Raw genomic sequence first — 21,506 nt, forward strand, 5'->3', positions numbered from 1 at the left:
AAGAGGTGAAGACAGTGCAGACAACCTGGCCAGTTAGCCATGTGGACATGGAGAGGTGGACAGTATCACAAGTATTTTATGATGTTCATAAAATCTGCCTAAGCAGTAAGAGGAGGAGAAATGGGGGGTGTTTGTCTTAGAAACAGGCATGACTGGCATCCTGGGGCCACTTCCAACTAGAGGAACTGAAGGCTTGCACCTGCAGGAAGATGGTATGCAGTAGAGCCTCAGTTCCCATGGAATAAGACTTCTTCACGGGTCTTTTCATGCTTGGATCCCCAGCCCCTTGACTTGGCCACCCCTGGCCTAGGGCAGGACCTTAGCAAATATTTGTTGACTGATAACTGAAAGAATGGATGGATGAAACTCAATTAAATATTGTTCTGCTCTATAATCCCTTTTGTTGAGCTACAGAATATTGTTTGTGGAAGGTGTTGTCTACTTTTCATTCCCTTGAATTGTTATATAGTCTGTTATCAGCGTGAGCATTATTGATAAGCTAACTGGGAAAATCCAGCTCCCTTCAAAGGCTCAGTGATCAGAAGTGAGGGAGAGGGTGACCTTTTTGGAACAAAAGTTAGGACCTAGCCTGGAGTCTAACTTGGCTCAAGAACTGAAAGGCATGCTGCTCTCGGAGGCCCCAGAAGGAGGCTTTGAACACTGCGCATACTACCTTCATACACAGAGCTGTAACAGGCACTACTGATACTGTGAGCTAAATGAAGGGTCTTATCTTTCAATATTTTCTTCCAAGATTTTACAGCGATATACAAACTCACATGGTAGACAGCCCAAAGGAATTCTCTCCTTTCTTCTTCCTCTTTCCTTTGGGGGATGTCTCCATCACATCTCCAGCTTCCTGGTACCTATCCTACTTCAGGCCTTTTATCATCAGTCTTTTTTTGTTTATTTAAATTGTGTTTCTGCTTAAGAAAGAAATCCATGCTCATCCTTACCTACTCTAGTTTCCTCTCTGTTCCAATCTACTTTGTCCTGCCCCAGTTTATCTCTTATGTCAGTCCAGAATGATATTTCTAAAACCAAGACCTATGGAATATCAAAGGGTGATGAGTCCTCAAACAACAAAACCCATCTTGTCTTGTCTCCTTTAAATCAGTCGGAGGGAGACTTTTGATCCCTGGCTAGGTAGAGTTATTGCCCCCATGCAGCCTGAGACGGCCATCTGACCCATTGGCATCCCTTAAGAATAAGTGTAGGGGAGGGGTTGCTGAAATAGGACAGAGAATTAAAGATAGTTAGAAAGGAGAGAAAAATCATAATTTTATACTTAAAGCTTGGTACGGTGGTGCACACCTGTAATCCCAGCACTCAAGAGGCTGATGCAGGAGGATCATTGCGAGTTCAAGGCTTACCTGGGCTACAAAGTAATCTCAGGGCCAGCCTGAACTGCAGAGCAAGACCCTATCTCAAAAAGATTAAAAAAATTATATTTGTAAGAAAACTACAACTTTGGGATACAGTCAGCATTATCCACAGTTTTCTATAGTGGTCTTCTCTCAGCTGTTTATGTGTCTTTTCTTCTAGATCCATCACACCCCAGACCCCTTCAAGACACTAGAAATTGATAAATTAGTTAGTTAATAAAATAAGGGGCAGGAAGCTGATCTTAAAATTAAAAACTGAGAAAGTTCAAAGAATGTTTCTAGACCAAACATTTAGATCATCCATCTGAAAAAAAAGAAAAAAGAAAAATAAACAAATGAGCAATAAATAGCCTGGACTCATGCCACAGACTTGTAAAAAGAGCCATTATCTTTCTGTGAGTGGGCTATACTTTTTGCTTATAGTAAACCAAGCCCAAACTTTCTACAATTTACAAATTCTATAAATTTCCACTGCCAGAAACATAAATATACCCAGCTCCAGACTATCATGAACCTTTTTCTTGAGGGTCCTCACTCTATTTGAGTAAATACTTTCTAAATTCTGCCTAACAAATTTCTTTATGCCTCTCTCTCTCTCTCATGCACACACACACACACACACACACACACACACACACACACACAGAAAAAGAGACAGAGAGAGACAGAAAGAGAGACAGAAACAGAAAGACAGACAGAGATCTGATAGTGTTATTCCTCGTTTAAAATCCTCTGGTTTCCCATGGATTTCAGATACAGTCTCAATTTCTTAGCAAAGGAGAGAAGAGCATTCAAGCAGTTTAGGATCAGGTTCTGGTTTTTTTGCTTTCTCCTTGGCAATGTCAGACTGCTGTGATATGAGCATCATCTAACAGCATGTGTTTTCAAGAAACATGCTTTTGTTTTCTGCTTTCCTACAATTTAAACCCTGCCCTCCACTCTACTTTATTCTTTATGTCTGAAAACTACCAAGTCTCCTTCATGGTCTCCTGCTCACAGGCCCCTGGGGATTATGCACCTAGCCTAGAAGCTACTACAGCCTTCTTTCACATAGTCTCACTGTGAGAGGAATTCAGTGACATCATTTAGGGACCTGGGTAATGTATTAAGGGCGTAGAAAGGGCAAATACAGAGTTCACCAGAGTCTGCATTTAAAATTTCTCACCCAAGTTATCCCCCTCTCTAAAGTTTCCTTTGGCTGGCATCCCAGCCTTGTGTAGCCTTATCTGCTCCCCTCTACCTGTTAGGAGTGCGTGCGTGCATGCGTGTGTGCGTGTGTGCATGTGTGTGTGTGTGTAGTGTCCTTATTTCATGCAACCCCAATCCACTGCCTCTCTGCCCCAGTACCAGGTGGCCATTGGCTTGGTTATAGCCCCATCGGGTTGTTCCCCTAATCTCTTTTCAGGATATTTTTGCAACATTTATTTTAAAAATTTGAAGCAATTTCCATACCATACATCTCTCGATCCCTGAGTTTTCAAGAAGTGCCTATGGGCCAAGCCGGACAATCTCTGATTCAACTCTAGTCCACCTGGGACCTGGCACAGAGAGGAGCAGTAAAGCCATGCTCAGTACCTGTTGTAGTCATGGGCTGTACACAACAACTAGGATTAGGACATGGAGTTTATAATATTTTTATAATAGTCACCGGAACTTAACACAGGAAAATGCAGGAAATCTATCCGCAACACCAAAGACATAGATTATTTAGTCAAGAGCCTAAACCCCACAGCAATGTCCCACATGAGTCCAGATAAAAATCCAGAGCTCAGGACAATGCCTCCCACGAGTCCAACTGGAGGTCCAGAGCCCACAAGAAGGACTCATGCCAGTCTCTTTTACGGATCCATGCCGGGAAGACCCAAGGGTCGGTGGTGGAAGCCAGAAAGTCTATGCCGGCAGGATGAAGGAGCTGTGCTAGTGGGATGAGGGTTCTACGCTGGAGCCGAGAAGTCACACTCACAACGAAGATCAGAGCTATCCTGAAAGGCACGACAGCTGTCCTCAGCGACACGGAGGCCCCGAGCTCCTCCTCCAACAAGCACAGTCGGGTGCGTGCCAGGAAGTAGCATGATGAGTTCATCCTGGAGACCAAGCAGCACATGTCTTCCCTTCCAGAGCCAGGAAGCAATGCTTGATGTGAGGACCAAAGCTTCTCCAGGAGAACCAACAGCTCAGACAGCAACTCTTAGGAGAACCCACAATGCCTCCTTAACGCCTCAACGCTCTACGCCTCCTTCTTCTCCACCTATTTATCTTGGCAACTTTCCTCAGGTGGAGCATCTTCGCTCAATGCCATACTGATGTAATCCAGCTGGCATTAAGTTGACCACCAGTTCTTAATCCATAACAGTACCATTATCATGGCTGGGCCATAGGTGAGCCACCAGTGGCTAAATTGAATTGGGGAATGTGGGATGACAGGTCAGTGAGGTATGGCCTTCATCCTGCAAAGGTTTGTCTCTTTACCTGCCATTACCACCTCTCATTGTTCTCAAAGCTAATTCACACTCAAAAAAATATCCTCAATCTCCATTCATAAGGTCTCTCTCTTAGAACCCCATTAAATCAGGAGCTGTCCAGCTCCTGGGTGCTTCCACAAGGCCTTTCCTCCTCTAGAAAGCTGACCTGTCTCTGTGGCAATCCCACAGATCGCCTGTCTTCAGAGGTTTCAGCCTCCCAGGAGTTCTTCCTGTCTTCAGGTCCACTTCCTCCTGCCTGTTCTCCCCACTAACAACAGAAAGATAATTCTAATGTCAAACTCGCCTTGCACCCTCCACCTCATACAGATTCTTCCAGAGCTTCTAAAGCTTTAATTTGGAGACATTAAAGTTCTTTTTTTTATTTTGAAGATAGTAACGTACAACAGAATAAGACAGAACAAAGCCAATCAAGACAATGCAGTGAAATTTTTTATTTTTATTTTTATTTTTTGTCTTTTTCCTTTTTATCGGTACCAGGGATTGAACTCACGACTGTCTGCTTGCAAGGCAGGTGCTTATGCCGCTGAGCTAAATCCCCGGCCCCTGCAGTGAAATTTTTACAGAACTTCACAGCAGGTTACCAGGATAACAGTAATAGGTACCATAGTATATCTCATTATCTTCACAATAGTTGTCCTTTCAATCAGGTATAGCAAAATCAAACCAAATACAGAACATCATAAAACCTATCAAAAACAGTATATTGAATAGAGTAATACAATTAATCAGAAGAAAACAATGATAACAATATTTGCCTTCAAAGAGATGGTAGAAGGAAATTGCCGATATTTGCTATGTTGCATACAGTCATCCTCCCAAGAGATGCTCAGACCCCTGGCTCCAATTTGCTAACAAGGGCAGGTGGGGGATGTTTGATTCTCAGCCTGAGCACAGGTAGGCTCATAGCTGCTTACCAGGGAGGCAAGTGGGTTGCTTTGTTGCTCAGCGCCCTAAGTTCCAGCATGGTGGGATTGAGACATTAAAATTCTTAAGTCATTATAAAACTCTTAAGCCATTGTATTACAACAATACAACATGAAAAGTCTTAAATGATTATATTACAGTAATATATACATACCAAACCATATAGCAGCACAATTCAGAGCAGGTAAATCCTGGACCATCCTGTATACTCAACAATGAATGGCCGGATAAAGAAAATGTGGTACCTACACACAATGGAATACTACTTAGCTATAAAGAATGACATATTTGAGACATTTGAAGGAAAAGAGATACTACTGGAAAATATAAGGTTGAGTGAAACAAAACAGAAACAAGCTTAAATATTTCATTTGAGTGAGGTAAAAAAAGAAGTTAATAAAGGATATATAGAAAGAAACAAGGGGCTAGATCTCTGAGAGGTGAGGAGGAGGTGAAGGGGACGTGAGAGGAATAAAGATGTGCCATGTACAGGAACCTAATAATCCCAATTAATGTAAGCTCTATATGCCATGACATGAGCTAAGACAATATCAACAAGTATGAAAAAGGGGATGGGGAACTAGAGAAGGAGGGGGAGACAAGGGGACAGAGATTAAGAGAAACAGAAAAAAGCTGTAATATGTATGAATAGCCATTTCCTAAGATGATTGTAAGATGCATGCATTGCAAACATATACTAATAAAATTTAAAAATTATTAAACATTGACCTATTTTAATTGTGCAGCTGAATGAGTTTCAATAAACTTACATAATTGTACAACCATCATCAAAATCCAATTTTAGAATATTTCCTCCTTGCAAATTCCTTTGTGGTCTCATTTCCTGCTTATGTAGTCAATTCTTGTTCTCCCTGACCCCCAGCAACAACTGATTTATTTTCTGTCACCATAATTTCATCTTTTCTAGAAATTTCATGCAAATGGAAGCAGATATGCTGTGTTTTGTGTGTGGCTTTTGTTATGGGTTGAATTATGTTACCCCTCTACCCGATTCATAAGTTGAAGTCCTTGTTTCCTGTTCCTCAAAATGTAACTGCATTTAGAGATGGTCTTTAAAGGGGCATTTAAGTTAAAATGAGGTCATTAAAATGGAACTTAATCTAGTATAAGCCAAGACCTTGAAGGAACAAGAGATTAAGACATTTACACACACAGCGGGAAGCCCATGTAAAGACAGAACGTGGCTGTCTAAGCCAAGAACAGAGGCCTCAGAAAAAATCAACTCTACCAATACTTGATCTTGAAATTTTAGATTTCAGAATTAGGAAACTAAATTCTACTGGTTCTTTGTTTGTTTGATTGGTTGGGTTTTGGGTGTTTGTTTGTTTGTTTGTTTTGAGACAGGGTCTTGCTATGCAGTTCAGGCTGGCCTTGAACTCACTTTCTAGCCAAGGCTGGCCTCAAATTCACAGCAATCCTCCTTCCTCACCCCCCTCCTCCGGCCCCCAGCCCCCACCCCGGAGTGCTGGGATTATAAGCATGCACCAACACAGTCAGTATAAATTCCTGTTGTTTAAAACAATCTATGATACTTTGTTTATGACAGCAAATTAACATAACTTCTCTATTGTTAGCACAAAACTAGTTTAGCTACAAAAGTAACATTACTTTTTATTGAATAGTGTTCAATTATGAATGTAGCATATTTTATTTATTTATTCACCAGATAATGGACATTTGGATTGTTTCCAATTTGGGTGCTAATACTACCGCTACAAAATTTGCAGTCAGGTTTTTGTGTAAACATCTTCTCGTTTTTCTTGGGTGGATTCCAATGCTTTTAAAATAAAGTTTAAACTGCTTGCCTCTTTAACTCCATGTCTCAGTGTTCAGTGCTTCGTGCCTCCAGGTACTTCTCGCTCCAGCAAGACAGGACTGCTGCTAAATCCTCGTGAATTCTGTGTTTTTTGTCACTTGCAAGTCTCTAAATCCATTGAGCCCCTTCCAGTAGCACCCTCCCCAGTTTCCTTGCAGGAGCCTTCTCTGTGTTCCCAGCTAGTTTAGGTCTCCTCTTTGTCCCCACAACTCTTTGAGCTTCTGTTATGCTAGATTACAATGCCATTTTTTAAAACTAAGTTAATTCCTTATGAAAAAGGATGATGTGTTATTTATTTTGTATTCCCAGTATCCAAGACCCATGGAATAAATGATACTCAATAAATGTTTGTTCAAATAGGGGAATACATGGCTGCGAGGAGTGGTCCATATCTGTAATCCCAGCTATTTGGGGAACTAACACAGGAGAATTGAAAACTCAAGGCCAGCCTTGGCATGTCAGTTGGATTCTGTCTCAAAAAAGTGAAAACCAGTATGGAAGTTCCTTAAAAAACTAAAAATAGATCTTCCATATGACCCAGCTAGACCACTTCTTGGTATTTGCCTGAAGGAATTAAAGTCAACATGCTATAGAGATATCTGCATACGCATATGTATCCAGGAGCAATTCATAAAAGCCAGTGTTTGAAATAAGCCTAGATGCCCATCAATGGATGAATGGGCAAAGAGAATGTATATGTGGACAATACAGTATTTTAAAAGAATTTTATTACTATATATTTCCAGGGCATCATGTTCACATTTCTTGTGTGGAGTTTGTACATCTATGTAATGCATCTTAATTCTTTCTTTCATCCCTTTCCCCTCTCCTCTTTCCTCCCTTCCTGCATCTCTCGATCCCCTTTCTCTTCGAGAAAGCTATCTCCTTACTTCTTATTATCACTCTTTTATTTTGCTCTTTATTTATAATTTGGATTTCTCATAGAAGACTATTCCACACAATATTTAATTCTGTGTGTTTCATTCATTTCACTTAATATTATAGTCTTAAGGTGTACTCGTTTTTCTACAAATGATTCAAATTTATCTTCCTTTATGGCATAGTAGTGCTCTATTTCATGTAAATACCACAATTTCTTTATCCACTCCTCTGTTGATACACATACAGGCTGCTTCAGATTTAGTTGTGAATTGTGCTGCTATATGCATCTGTTCCTCTAATGTGATGTCTTTAACTCTTTTGGACAGATAACTAAAAGGTAGATAGCTGGGTTGCAGGGAACATCTTTGGTTTTTTGAAGAATCTCCATACTAATTTCCATAGTGGTTGTACCAGTTTACATGCCCACCATCATTGTAAAAAGGTTGCTTTTCCCCCTCACCTCACCAGCATTTATTATTATTTGATTTCTTGATGATGGCCACTCTTTCTAGGGGTAAAATGCTATCTCAATATTATTTTAATTTTCATTTCTCTAATAGCCAGTGATATTGAATATTTCTTTATGTATTTATTGCCCATTTGTAGTTCTGTTTTTCAGAAGTGTCTATTCATTTTGGTTGCCCATTTTTATGGGTCTTTTGTTTGGGGATGTCTAAGTTTTTAGAGTTCTTTATATATTCTAGATATCAGTCCTCTGTCCAAGGAATAACTGACAAAATTTTTTGCCCGTTGTATAAGTTGTCTCTTCACTCTGTTGATTGTCTCTTTTGCTGTGCAGAAGTTTTTATACTTGGTATGATCCCATTTGTTGATTCTTGTTGCTATTTCCTGTGCAACAAGATGTTCATAACATAAGAATGTTCATAACATTCTTATCTACGCCTACGACTACAAGAATTTTACCTATTTTATCTTCCAACAGGTTAGGTATTTCTGTTTTAACATTTAGATCTTTGATCTATTTTGATTTAAATTCACTACTTGGGTTCTGATTCAGTCTTATGCATGTGGATAGCCAGCTTTCCCAACAACATTTATTAAAGAAACTATCTTCCTTCCAGCATATGTTTTTGGCCTGTTTGTCAAAGATCAATACTTGAATGTTCTTGGAGTTTTTTCTGCATCCTCTATCCTGTTCCGTTGATCCTCATGTCTGTTTAGTATCATGCTGTTTTTAATTACTGAAGTTTTATAATCTAACTTCAGGTGTGGGATTGTGATGCCTCCCACTTGCTTTTGTTACCCAAGATTGCTTTTGCTATTGTGGGACTCTTCTGGGTCCATATAAATTTTAGGACTGTTTTCTCCAATTCTTGAAGAACTCTGTGTACTCTACAGTACACAATAGCATATTATTCAGACATAACGAAGAATAAAATAATGTCATTTGCAGAAAAATGGGTGGAACTAGAGATCATCATGTTAAAGTAAGACAGACTCAGAAATTATGGCTTGCCCTCTTTAATATGTAGAATAAAAAAGATGACATGAAAATAGACTATTATTAGACAAGAGAAAAGAAATAGTGGGAGAATGAAGGGTAAGGGAGGAAATCGATATGATCAAAATATGTTATGTTCATGTGTGAAATGCCACAGTGAAACCCCAATATTTTGTAAAATAATATGTACTCATAAAATATATGTTTAAAGGACTGGGGATGTAGTTTCATGGTTCAGCACTTACCTAACACATGTGATGCTATGAATTCAAACTCCCATACTACAAAAGGGAACAAATGAATGAATTAATCAATAATCCAGTCACAAACACGATGTATTCAAAATCCTCTTTTTACTTAAGTTAGTTAAACAAGATTTACTCAGAAAAATTGGTTAGAAAAACAAGGCAATGAAGAATCAGTTTGCTAAAGAACTCTGCATAGAGATCTCTGTTCTAATTCTGGCTTTATTAACTTGGGGAAGCCACCTAATCTCTCTGGACTTCAGTTTCCTTATCTGTAAAATGGAGATAATAATCAGGCATTCTGAGTTTGAGGTGCTTTTGGAATATAGTGCTAATAATTAAACAACACTTCTGATATGAATGGTGTTTCACAGAAGTTTACAAATCTTATTCACACCCTTTATTTCATTTGATACACTGTGAGATAAACAGCTTATAGGACACCAGCTCTGAAAGACTGTTAGAATGGCCACTAATGATTCCTTTCCTCTATCTACACCTTTCAAAAATGCTCTTCCACAGACTGTGTTTTAGCTTTATTACTAGCTATAACTAGATCTTAAGTCTCGCCAACCCCAAGATTAAACTTAGAACTTCTCTCAGTGAGCTATATCCCCAACCATTTAAAACTATTTTTTTTAAATTTTGAGACAAGGATTCACTAGGATCCCACAAGGATTGCCCAGGCAGAGGTCAAACTCATGTTCCTTTTGTACACAATGATGCCCACCTCTACCTTCTCTGTTACACTTGGAATCCAGAAAACTAGCATGTAATTGGTCCTAATCTATTCTGCTGGAGGCCAAGGAGACATATGGAGGAGAATCCAGGGGTCCTAACCATTCAGCCACCATCCAGCTCACCAGTGAATTATAGATCCATTGGAAGCCCAGCATAGATTACTGAGCTGGCCCAGACAGAATCGCAGACTCTATAAAGATACCACACAATGGAATTTTGAACTCCATAAAATGATTGTTCTTTTAAGCCACTGTTCTTTGGAGTAAGTCATCTTATAGCAAAAGCTAACTGAGACAGACATTCAGAGCAATAAAGCTTTGGAGCTAGGCAGTCTGGGTTTAATGATAGCCCTGCTACTTTCTAACTCTGTGGCCTGGGGCAAGCTACTCCAGCTCTCTGAGCTTCAGAATCCTCACTTGAAAAGTGGGGTCATGGCAGTACCTATTTCCTGGAGTTGCAAGGATTGAGTAAGATAACCAGAGTCAGACATTAGCCCCTATGCAGCTTGGTTCTGTGTAAAGGGAGTTATTGTTACCACCACCGTAGTGTTTCGATTGGTAAACTAAAGATGAAAAACTAACCTCTGAGGTGTTTAATAACTTTCTCCAAGGTCTAAGAACCATATAATGACTGCACATGGAACTCAGACTTCTTGATGGGCACCTACTGCATGATTCCTGATAGACTAGTGAGGGTGCCTGACATCTAGTCACCACTTGGTGACAAATCACTTTATGTCCTGATTTCAGGAAAAAGCCCAGATAAGCTGGAAGTGTTTTTTTTTTCTTTATAACTTTTGTTTTACTTTTTTTCTTTTCCTTAGACAGAATTAATGAAATTTAAGAAAGTAAGTAGTACAAAATACAACTCATTGGTCAGCAATGTCAGTCTCAACCCTGTGTTTTCTCAGTCTGATTTTACTGTCTGATATACCTTTTTTTTTTTTTTTTTTTTTTTTGAGTCTTGCTCTACAGTCCAGACTGGCTTTGGACTCACTATGTAGCCTAGACTGGCATCAAACTTGTGGCAATCCTGCCTGAGTGCTATGACTATAGCTGTGTACCACAACACCTGGCAGTATTGTTTTCCAAATCTATTTTCTCTGTTTTTCTTTAAAAAAAAAAACAATTTATTATTTAACAATTAAAATTAGTCATTTTTTCTACCTAATTTGTGAGTTTTTAACATCAAATAAAATATTACTTTTTCACCTTTTGCTTCTATTCATCTGCTTTATTGACCAATTATTATTTTTCTTTCTAAAACAGTGCAAGCCACATATGAGGCAATGAGGTATTTTTTAATCCCAGGCAGACCGGTGCCTGGGATTAAAGCAGAACCAGATGACAGCCAATGGGCCTGAGCATTCATCTGCAGCTACCTACATCTTGTTACATGCAATTGAGGTCCTAGAAATTTTCTTCAGGCATCTTCTATGACAAGATTTTGAAAAACATTTGTTCAACAACCTTTGTACATCTTCGAAACACACAGACTTTGTTGTACCTCAAAGAGCCCAGCAAGGGGCTTGCAGCCTCTGCTGCCACGCTGTCCACATTCCCTCAATTTTCTTACCCATTTTCCCAGAGCTCGGCAATTACCCAACGTCTTTTTGCATCTCCCCCTGCAAAGCATTCTCCTGTTCTCTCACCTTGCTCCAGCCACACCTTCACTCTTGTGCTCCACACACCTGCAGCTTCCTAGAAGCTAGTTCCACTCACAGATTTATGTAGTTGCTGGCCAGATGGCTACTGGGTGCTGGGACACAAGACCTTTATGTGTCTCACACATCCCAACCCTGACGTGATGCTATTAGAGTACATGGCCCACAACAAAGCCTTGCAGAAGTGAGCCTTTCTAAATCTAACAAAGGACAAGCAGGTGTGTACCATTAATGAGCAGCAGATGGCAGAGTCACTTCTCCTTTGTCATCTACCTTAAGGAGCTGCTAGTGCTGTTCCTGACATGAAGAATAAAAGTGAAGATAGGACTGGTTTTGTTGTTTTGTTTTCTGCTTTTCCTCCCTAGTACGGTGCACTACAGGTGTGCGCCACAACACCTGGCAGGCCTTTTGCTCTGAGCTGTCTCTAGCCCTTTTTTTATTTTGAGACAGGATCTTGTTAACTCACTTAGTTGCGCAGACTAGGCTTGACTTGCTATAACCCTGGCTCAGCCTTCTGTGTAGTTTGGATTATAGGCGTGTACCATCATACCCAGCTATTTCAGGCTTTTTCAAAAACCAAACCTGTGGCTGAGGCGGAGGCTCAGTGTTAGAGCAATTGCCTAGCATGTGCAATGCCTGGGTTCAGTCCCCAGTGATGTATAAAGCAAGCAAACTGACAAACAACTTAAATATCTGGCTGCCATTCATTCTCTGTCAAGGTGTGTGCCTTATCATATGCTAAAGTCCTTATCACCCACTATGTTCTCCCCAATACTTAGCCCAAGTTCCTTTGCTACTATTCTAGGAGTTTGTACTGTTTTTCTTAAATCTTTTTGGTTATAAGTGAAATATTTCTTCAACAAAAAGACCTAGATGGAGACCTTTAAATTCCGTTTCTTTGTGAAAAAGAAGAGAGCATAATGTGTCTTTGATTCAGAACAGTGCAACAATAAGAACTATGAAGCTATAGAGAAGATGGGACTCCCACTCCTGCGTGAGGCTAGCAGAGCTGTAGACACAACCAGAGGCTGAACTGGAATCTGAGAAGATGGCCTGGCTGCCCCCCAGCATTATCAAGGAAAGCTGGCATTTGCTGGCAGACCGGTGCCTGGGATTACAGCAGAACCAGATGACAGCAACATCATTGTTTTCACTTGGTTGTTGCTGGTCTCCAGGATTCTCCCTTTAAAGGAGGGACTTTTAAACTTGAACTATTTCTGCCAGAAGAATTTCCAGTAACAGTACCGAAAGTATGTTTCACGACCACAACTTATCATCCTAATGTAGACAAGCTGGGAAGAATATGTTTAGGTATTTTGAAAGATAAATGGTCACCAGCACTGCAGATCTGCACAGTTCTGCTACTGATCCTGGCTTTGTTCAGTGCTCCTAATCCAGATGACCCTTAACAAATGATGTAGCAGAGCATGGAAGACCAATGAAGCCCAAGCCATAGAAACAACTAGCACATGGACTTGGCTATATGCCATAAATAATATTTAAGTCGATCTGATCTTCAAGTTTGTGTCACTTTTCCCGTTCTGCCAAGACTTCATCCTTTTTTGTTTGCATTTAATGGGCACGATCTTAGAAACATTACAGAATAAAAGCCCAGACATTTTCAGTCCTTTAGCGATTAAATGCACATTAGCAAATCTGTGTGTTGTCCTGATTTACTGTTGTAAAGCATGAGCAGAAGATACAAGTTTCATCTGGATTGTTGTGAAGCATTTAAAAGCAGTGGCCCTCTGCATTTACTCATTTCCCCCATCATGGTTTAAGTATAAGGCACTGTGAATGAAGGTAGTTGTCAGGGTTAACTGCAAGGGATGACTATTCTTTATTTTATTTTTTGAGGAGAAAGGTATCTTCAAACTTCTATGAGCTCCCCCATAACTTTTATGGTGATATAAAATTGCATTGGTTAAAAAGCAGTTAACTAGTTTTTAAAGATATGTTTTCTTGCCAAATCTAACTTTATTTAGATGTTAGAGATGGGCAAACTGATTATCTGAACCAAAAATAATAGCTAATAACATTGTGATTTTGCTGTGAAGTATAGATTCTCACCTTCAAAAAAAAGTTTATTAGTGTTTTGTGTGACTTGTCTGGAAACTTCTGTAAATCTTATGTTTTAGTAAAATATATTTTTTGTTTCTCAAAAAAAAAGATGTAGGCTGAAAAAAACAATAAAAAATAGAAAAAGTCCCAAAATTTCAATAAAACTTGCTCCGCAAAATGCGAACAAATGTTTCTGCTATACATTGTAATCAAAAAGGAATGTTATAAGTGAGTAAAATAGAACTGATATGAGTGTGGTAGCACATCGTGTAATTGTAGCACATGGGAGGTTAAGGCAGGAGGATTGTGAGTTCAAGGTCAGCCTGCACTACTCTGTGATACTCCTGTCTAAAAACCAAACCAACAGGCAACCTAGAAGCCAACTCACTGATTTGAATACAAAATATATTTATGAAGATGAATTTTCTGCAGCTCAGGGAGTCTCCAGAAAACTTGGAGACTGAGACTCAAAAACTGGGCAGAAAATTAAAACATGTGCTTACACAGAAACTTGTAGATACATGTTCATAGTAGCATTATTCATAATAGGCAAAATGCAGAAATGATCCAAATTTCTGTCTATCGAAGAATGGATAAACAAAATGTGATACACAATGAAGTGTTAAAAGAATGAAGTACTGACACATGCTATATGGCACAAATGGACTTTGCAAACCTGCTGAATGATATGAACCACTCCCAATGACTACATTCCACATGATCCAATTCATATGAAAGTCCAGAGGAGGGAGAAAGTAGATTAGTGGTTTTTCAGGGGTGAAGAGGGATGGAAGGAACTATCAAGAATGCTAGCTGAAGGGGATAGACGGTTTCTTTTTGAGATCTAAAACTGACTGTGGTGACAGTTTCTGCAAAAATCAAAGCCACTGAATTGTATGCTTTAAAGAGGAAAGTTGTGTGATATATGAATTATATTTTGTAAAAAAAAATTAAGTGGCAGAAACAAAAGAAATTAAGGCAGGTACAATGATAGCCCAAATTATACAGAACCAATTCAGTAAGGACATCAGCCAGGGCCACTTCCACGCTACCTAGCACACTGTACTCAGAGGCCATTATTTGCTCTGCTGATATTGCAGTTCCCACTTGTGGATGTTACTGTCACCACTGCCAAAATGAACTCCAGTCTTTTTATTTATTTATTACTTTATTTTGTAGTGCCAAAAATTGAGTCCACAGCCTCACACATACTAGACAAATATTCTACCACTGGGTCGCCCCCTTAAACCTCTCTTCTTTTTTGCTGTAAAATATTTCTTTTCTTTTTTGCTTCTCCTCCTCCTCCTACTGTTCCTCCTCCTCCTCCTCCTACTTCTTCTTCCTCTTTTTGAGACAAGGTCTCACTAAGTTACACAGGTAAGACTCAAACTTGCATTCCTCTTGCGTTAGCCTCCTGCAGTGCTGAAATTACAGGCAGGCACTATTATGCCTGGTTCAGCACATATTTCTTAATCAAACTTCTGAATGAATTTGAGAATGTACTTGACTGATTTAACCAAATCATATGTACATGCTCTAGCTGTGAGATACCGAGAAAGCAAATAGCTGACCTTTTCCAATTCTATAATGGAAGACAAAATCTGTCTCCTTCCAATTCATATGAAGGAGAATTCTCAAATATAAGAAAAGGTTTTGGGTTTTAGCCACCAACCAAAACAAGCAAATCAAGCATAACAACAAACAAAACATTAAAAATCAGATAGATAGATGTTAAAATGTGAGTTTTTCAGATTAACTTGTCTTTCAAAATACCTACAAACCCTTGCAAGGCCCACTGAAAGACCCCATGGCACTAGAAACAAAACATAGACTGTCCTCAAGGAATTCACAGTCAAGCGGGGTGTGTGTGTGTGTGTGTGTGTGTGTGTGTGTGTGTGTGTGATCGAGTGTTGTGGGTCCCTTGTTAAAAGTAAAAGGACACTGACCAATCCTTGTTGGAAGACAGGATTAGAAATCCTTTACAGAGATTACTTTAAGAAGAGTTGTAAAAGGAGGGTTGATGCCTTGCTAAGCAAGAGGAAGGAAATAAGGGTGTGGACCAGCAAAGTATTCTGGAAAAAACTGTGGAGAACATGTAAGTTTGGGATATAACACAAACCACAGCAAGGTCAGGAGAGAAGGTCAGAGAGGTCATCACAGGGGCTGAATCAGGAAGAGCTTGGAACTCAGCCCAAATAGTTGGGCCTTTCCTCTTCCTCCTTCTCCTTCCTTTCTTCCCTCCTTCCTTGCTTGTTTCTTTTCTTCCTTCTTCCTACTTTTTCTTCTTCCTTTCTTCCTTCCTTTTTTCTTCTGTGCTTTTAATTAATTTTACCCTTTAAGTTTTTAAAGGTCTACTTAACCACGTGAGAGTGGTAGGGGGGTATTTTCCAGTTTCTCATGTAAATTCAAATTTTGTGTTTGGACAAAACAAGCTTCTTCCTCTTTTTTTTAAAGATAGGATTTCAGTATGTAGTTCATTATCATCTTGAACTCCTTATGCAGGCCAGCTTGGCCTTGATCTTGCAGTGAACCTCCTGCCTCGGCCTCCCACATGCTGAGTTTACAGGCATACGCCACTACACCTGGCTCTCAAACTTTTCCCTTTTTGAAAGTTATCTCCAAGTTGCAAAATTTCTCTCCATGTTTTCCTGCTATATTTTCATATTCAGTTTTGGCTTCCCCAATAACACAGAAAGCATGAGAACACTTTTCACTCATTATCTGTAATGGCACCTTATCCTATTTTCAATAGAACTATCAAAGGGTATCCTGTTTTCCAAACACAGTTTTGATGCATCATAGAGGATGGACTAGAAGAGAGAGTGAGTAAATAGGTTGTTTAATGGGCTGTTGCCACGGTCCAGATGTTCGATTATAAAGATGATGGCACTAGTGATGGAAAGGGGCAGAAATGAATATGACGGATAATGAGGCATAGGAAGATTTTAGGGTACTTTCCCTAGTTATATTTGAGAGCAGGATAACATGGCATCAACCCATCTGTCTCGTGTGTCCACTGACTTACCTATGTTCCCACTATGTACTGATACAGAAATAGTTCCCTCGTGGGAGGATTGCTACCTAGAGAAACGGGCAGGCATCTAAGTAGACAGTTATGGAGAATGTGGTGGTTGTAAGAAATTGCTGGTGGGAGCTCATGATTTAGAATTCAAGAAATACTTCACAGTGATGAAATTTGAGACCTGAGATTCAGAGAAGTTGGTCAAAAAAGAGTGCGGTGAAAGAGGGAATTGCAGGCAGGAAGAAGAGCGTGTTGTGAGGGCATCAAAGTTTTCATTATAGATCTCCAACTAGTGGAGCAGAGCGGTCTACAGGCCCCAGATGCTGCCTGTTTTGTGCTGCGTTGTACCTCCCATGGTCTGCTCCCTGCAAAGCAAAGAAGGCAGCAGGGTATAACAGTAGGTACATACCTGAGTGTCTTAGTCCCTTTCTCATTGCTGAGACACAATACTTGACACCTGCAACTTAAACAAGAAGAAGTCTATTTTGGCTCATTTTTCATCCATAGTTAGCAGGCTTCAAGGCAGGACAGCACGGTGGAGAGATACAGGAAGAAGACAGAACAAGGGAGAAGGCTGAGAGGGAGACGAACTCCTCCAGGGCCCACCCACAGTGACACAGCTCTTCTGACCAGACCTCACCTCCCAAAAGCAAGTCAGCAGTAAAGCCCATAATCCAATTATTTTCCAAAAGCCCTGCTTTTGACCGGGTAAGGCTCTTAGGGGACATTGAGATATACAGTAAACCATAATACTGAGAGACTCTTTTAACAGACAAGTTTGGCTTCATGATCATCCCACTCTCTCATACTGCATGGCAGTCCAAGACGCTTCCACCTAACCTAACCTTCCCTTCCTGTTTGCTTTTCATATAGTCAGACTTACATAAATGACTGAGTTTCAACCAAATTATCCCATTTCCTCCCCCTACACACATATGATTCTACTAGAAAACTTCTTGCATGCGTAATCCCATTTTGGCTCTATTTCTTGGAAGATTTGGCCTGAGACACCCGTGTTAGTATAAACTCTAAAGATCTTTTACTTTATGCTGGAAAAATTCACAATCCATGAATAGGTTTATGAAAGTATACAGACACAAAGTAAAATTTTCAGAAGTAGATGGATGGCATAGATATGTGGAGAAAATGGAGATGAGATAGGGTAGCAAATTGCTGTAAATGTTTTGGGCTGGTGAACTTTGGGACCCTTTTCTTTCATGTTTGAAGAGTTTCTCATCTTACGAGACAGACAGAACCAGCTTCCCTTTCCAGGAAGGGAAAATACCAGACGCAGTTTTCCAGCATCCCCTACAACTGAAGCAAACCATATGCCAAGCTACAGTAACCTAAACTCTGCAAGCCACAGAGCCTGCCTTCCATTGACTCAGAACTGAAAGCTGTCGAGGCAGCTGGACATATAGAATGAGCGTGAGTCCTGGTTGGCAGCAGAGATAGCAGTTGCAGTAGCAGAGTCTAGGATCTGGCATTGTCTTCTTTCTATTTTTAAAAAATCTTTCCTCTTTGTTGCTATTGTTTTCTCTTTTGGCATTGTCTTCTCAATGGTGCATGTGGTGGCTGCCTTCCCCAGTGCAATAACTGTCTTGTGTTAACTGGGCCAGTTCTCCAGGAATTTGGAGCTGATCCTGCAGTGAAAGTTCCCAACCTAGTTCTCTGGCCTTCCAGGAGATTCTGTGAGCTATCTAATATCCTTTCAACTGTCCATTTTTTGCTTAAATCAACAAGAATCTATTTCTGTTCCTTACAGTAAGGAAACCTGCCTGATAATGATGAGAAAGACCAACAGCTGCAGCAACTTATGTGGATGAGGATAGAAAGGGTGGTAAGACAGAGAGTATAACATGATGTGAAAGTTCATAGGCTCCGAAGCAAGGGACTTATATCCATATCTTAGCCCCTGTTACGGTCATGGTTTACCAGGGAAAGAATTTAATTCAGAACACATAATTTATAAGATTATTTTACAATATTCACCCAAAGAGTTAAAGAGTGCAGGAGATTCATCCACACACTAGAGACCCAAAGACTCTAGCTGAGAGCCTGAATCCCATGGCAATGTCCTGCACAAGTTCAGTTGAAGACCTAGAGCCTACGGCAATGTCCTCCACAAGTTAGCTGGAGGCCCAGAGCCCACAACAATGTCTCATTCAAATCTGTATCAAGGATCTGCACTGGGAAGGCTCAAAGACAAATTATGGAAGCTAGAAATCTGTGCCAGTAGGATGAAGGATCTGTTTCAGGAGGCGAGGAATCTTCTTTGGAGCCAGGAAGCTACAATGAAGTTAAAGACCAGAGCTCCCTCAAAGAGAACCAGAGCCATCCTCAGCAACAGTGAGGTGCCAAGCTCCTCCTATGATAAAAACAGCCAAGTTCACATCAGGAAAGCCAGCATGACAAGATCCTACTAAGTCACTAAGTTGTCCACAATGGGCTCATTCGTGGTCCTCTTGCCTCAGCCTTTCAGAGTGCTAGGATTATAGGTGTGTGCCACCACACCTAGGTAATAGCAATTATTTCTAAAGCAATTACTATGTACCATGATAAATATTTCATCAGTATTATCCTCTTAATGGCCTCAGGTGAATGCTATCTATGGTTTGTTCCCTCCAAAATTCATGTGGAAATTTGATTCCCAGTATAAATGTTGAGAGGTGGTGAGAACTTTCAGAGATGATTAGGTTATTAAGAAGAGTTAATGTGACTCTTTATAGAAGATTAGTTATAAAGAGAGCAGGTTATTGTATAAGCAAATGTAGTTTCCACAGTTTCTTTTTTTTATTTAAAGGAAAAAAAACCCAAAACAGTATAAGGGTAAAAGTAATACAGAATTACAAAAAAAAATGGTAAGAAATCACTAGTTAATAGATTACATATTGTCATCTTAGAAATAGTTGTTCAAGTTACAGGGTTAAAGCATACAAAGTGGACATTCAAACAGTGAGACTGCAAACAGTTGTGTTCAATGATCCAACAAAAACTCAGTAATATGGTTATCTATCTTAACACACCTAAACACACTTGCAGTTGTATCCTTTAGAACACTTTTTTTCCTCTCTTTTTTACAACAAAATTTACACATTTTGGGTTTTATTACTCTTATAGTTCTTATTACTTTTTTTGGAAGAGAATAAAACCAAATATGACAAAACAAAGCAGTCAGTCAAAACAAAGGCTAGACATAGCACATGATGTAAAAACAGAATACAAGGTTATCAAAAATGGTTACCATAATGCCTCTTGCTTCCTTAAAAAGAATTGCCTATATCATTAGGTATAATAAAATTGAACAAAACAGTACAGATCAAGACCAATAAAACCTAAACATTAGAAACATTATAGGACCTCAAAAGAAGATAATAGTCAAACCAGAATGGGTATCATAGTGAATCTTATTGCGTTCAAAGTAGTTGCCTATACCCTTAAACTTGATACTATCTAAAAGAACGGAACAGAGTCTAATCAGTCAAAACAAGATAGTGGGAGTAATACAGGGCTTCAAATCAAGTTCATAGAAAATCAAAAAAGTTACTATAATATATCCTGCTAATTTTTTTGATTTTTTTCCCTTAATTAAAAAAAATAATAATAAAATAAATAAACCTTTTATGAATAAGGGGGAGATTGAGATAAAAGAGAACATAACAGCATAACAATACAGGTCAAAGCATGACAATTCCAGCAACCTAGTGCTTCACCACCAAATAACCCGACTTAATAGTAGTTACTATAGTGTCTCTTTCCTTGAAATGTTTGAATATAACTCGTATACTATCGCATCAAACATATCAAGACAGTGTGAAACCATTCAAGTGGATGAAAGTATTACAAGGTATTTAGAACCAGCTAACAGAAAACGAACAATGGTTTCCATATTATCTCTTTGCCTATAAAAATTTTTGTTTATACTATCACATATAATAAAATCCAGTAAGATACAACATGATAAAACCAATGGAGACAGAAGAGCAACGGTTTGGTGGGGCTTCAAAACAAGATGATATTAAATCAGCACTAGCTATTATGATGTCTTGTTTTCTTCAAAATAGCTGTTCATTTCATCACAGGCAATATCAAACAGCCCAGAATAAAGCCATTCCAATGAAACTTTATAAGGCTTCAAAGCCACATAATGGGGAATCATGATTACCACATATTTTTATATATTTGAATCATTTCTTACAATAGGGAATCTATTCGGTATTCATACATGTGAGTTTGATTTATTTCACTTATGAGTATGGTCTCAAGCTGCATCCATTTATTTATAAATATCTCAATGTGATCCTTCTTTATAGCTGAGTAGTACTCCATTGTATAGAAATACCACAACTTTTTTATCCATTCCTCAGTTGATGGATACTTGGGTTGTTTCCAAGATCTGGCGATTACAAATTGTGCTGCTATAAACATAGGTGCACATATATCACTGTGGTATGATGCTTTCAGTTCTTCTGGGAATGTACCTAGAAGTGGAATAGCTGGAACAAATGGACTTCCAATCCCAGCTTTTCGAGAAATCTCCAGACTGACCTCCACAGTGGTTGCACCAGTCTACGCTCCCACCAACAGTGCAGGAGAGTTCTTTTTCCCACAGCCTCTCCAGCATTTGTTGCTGGTGGTTTCCTTGATCTTGGCCATTGTTTCAGGAGTGAGATGGAATCTCAGTGTGGTTTTAATTTGCACTTCTCTAATGACTAATTCCACAGTTTCTTGCTTTCTCTTTTGCATATACTAAATTTCCCTTCCTCTTTTCCACCATGATATGACGCAACCTGAGCCCTTA

General features: G+C 39.4%; 1 pseudogene; it reads left to right on the forward strand.

The window, feature by feature from the left end:
- Window positions 1-12,670: 12,670 nt before the first annotated feature.
- Window positions 12,671-13,125, forward strand: LOC100716514 (ubiquitin-conjugating enzyme E2 N-like; annotated as a pseudogene).
- The last annotated feature ends 8,381 nt before the right edge of the window (window positions 13,126-21,506 follow it).

The sequence above is a fragment of the Cavia porcellus genome, unplaced genomic scaffold (genome assembly GCF_034190915.1).
Source record: "Cavia porcellus strain 051 isolate PalLab524CR breed Dunkin Hartley unplaced genomic scaffold, mCavPor4.1 scaffold_9, whole genome shotgun sequence".
Lineage (NCBI taxonomy): Eukaryota > Metazoa > Chordata > Mammalia > Rodentia > Caviidae > Cavia > Cavia porcellus.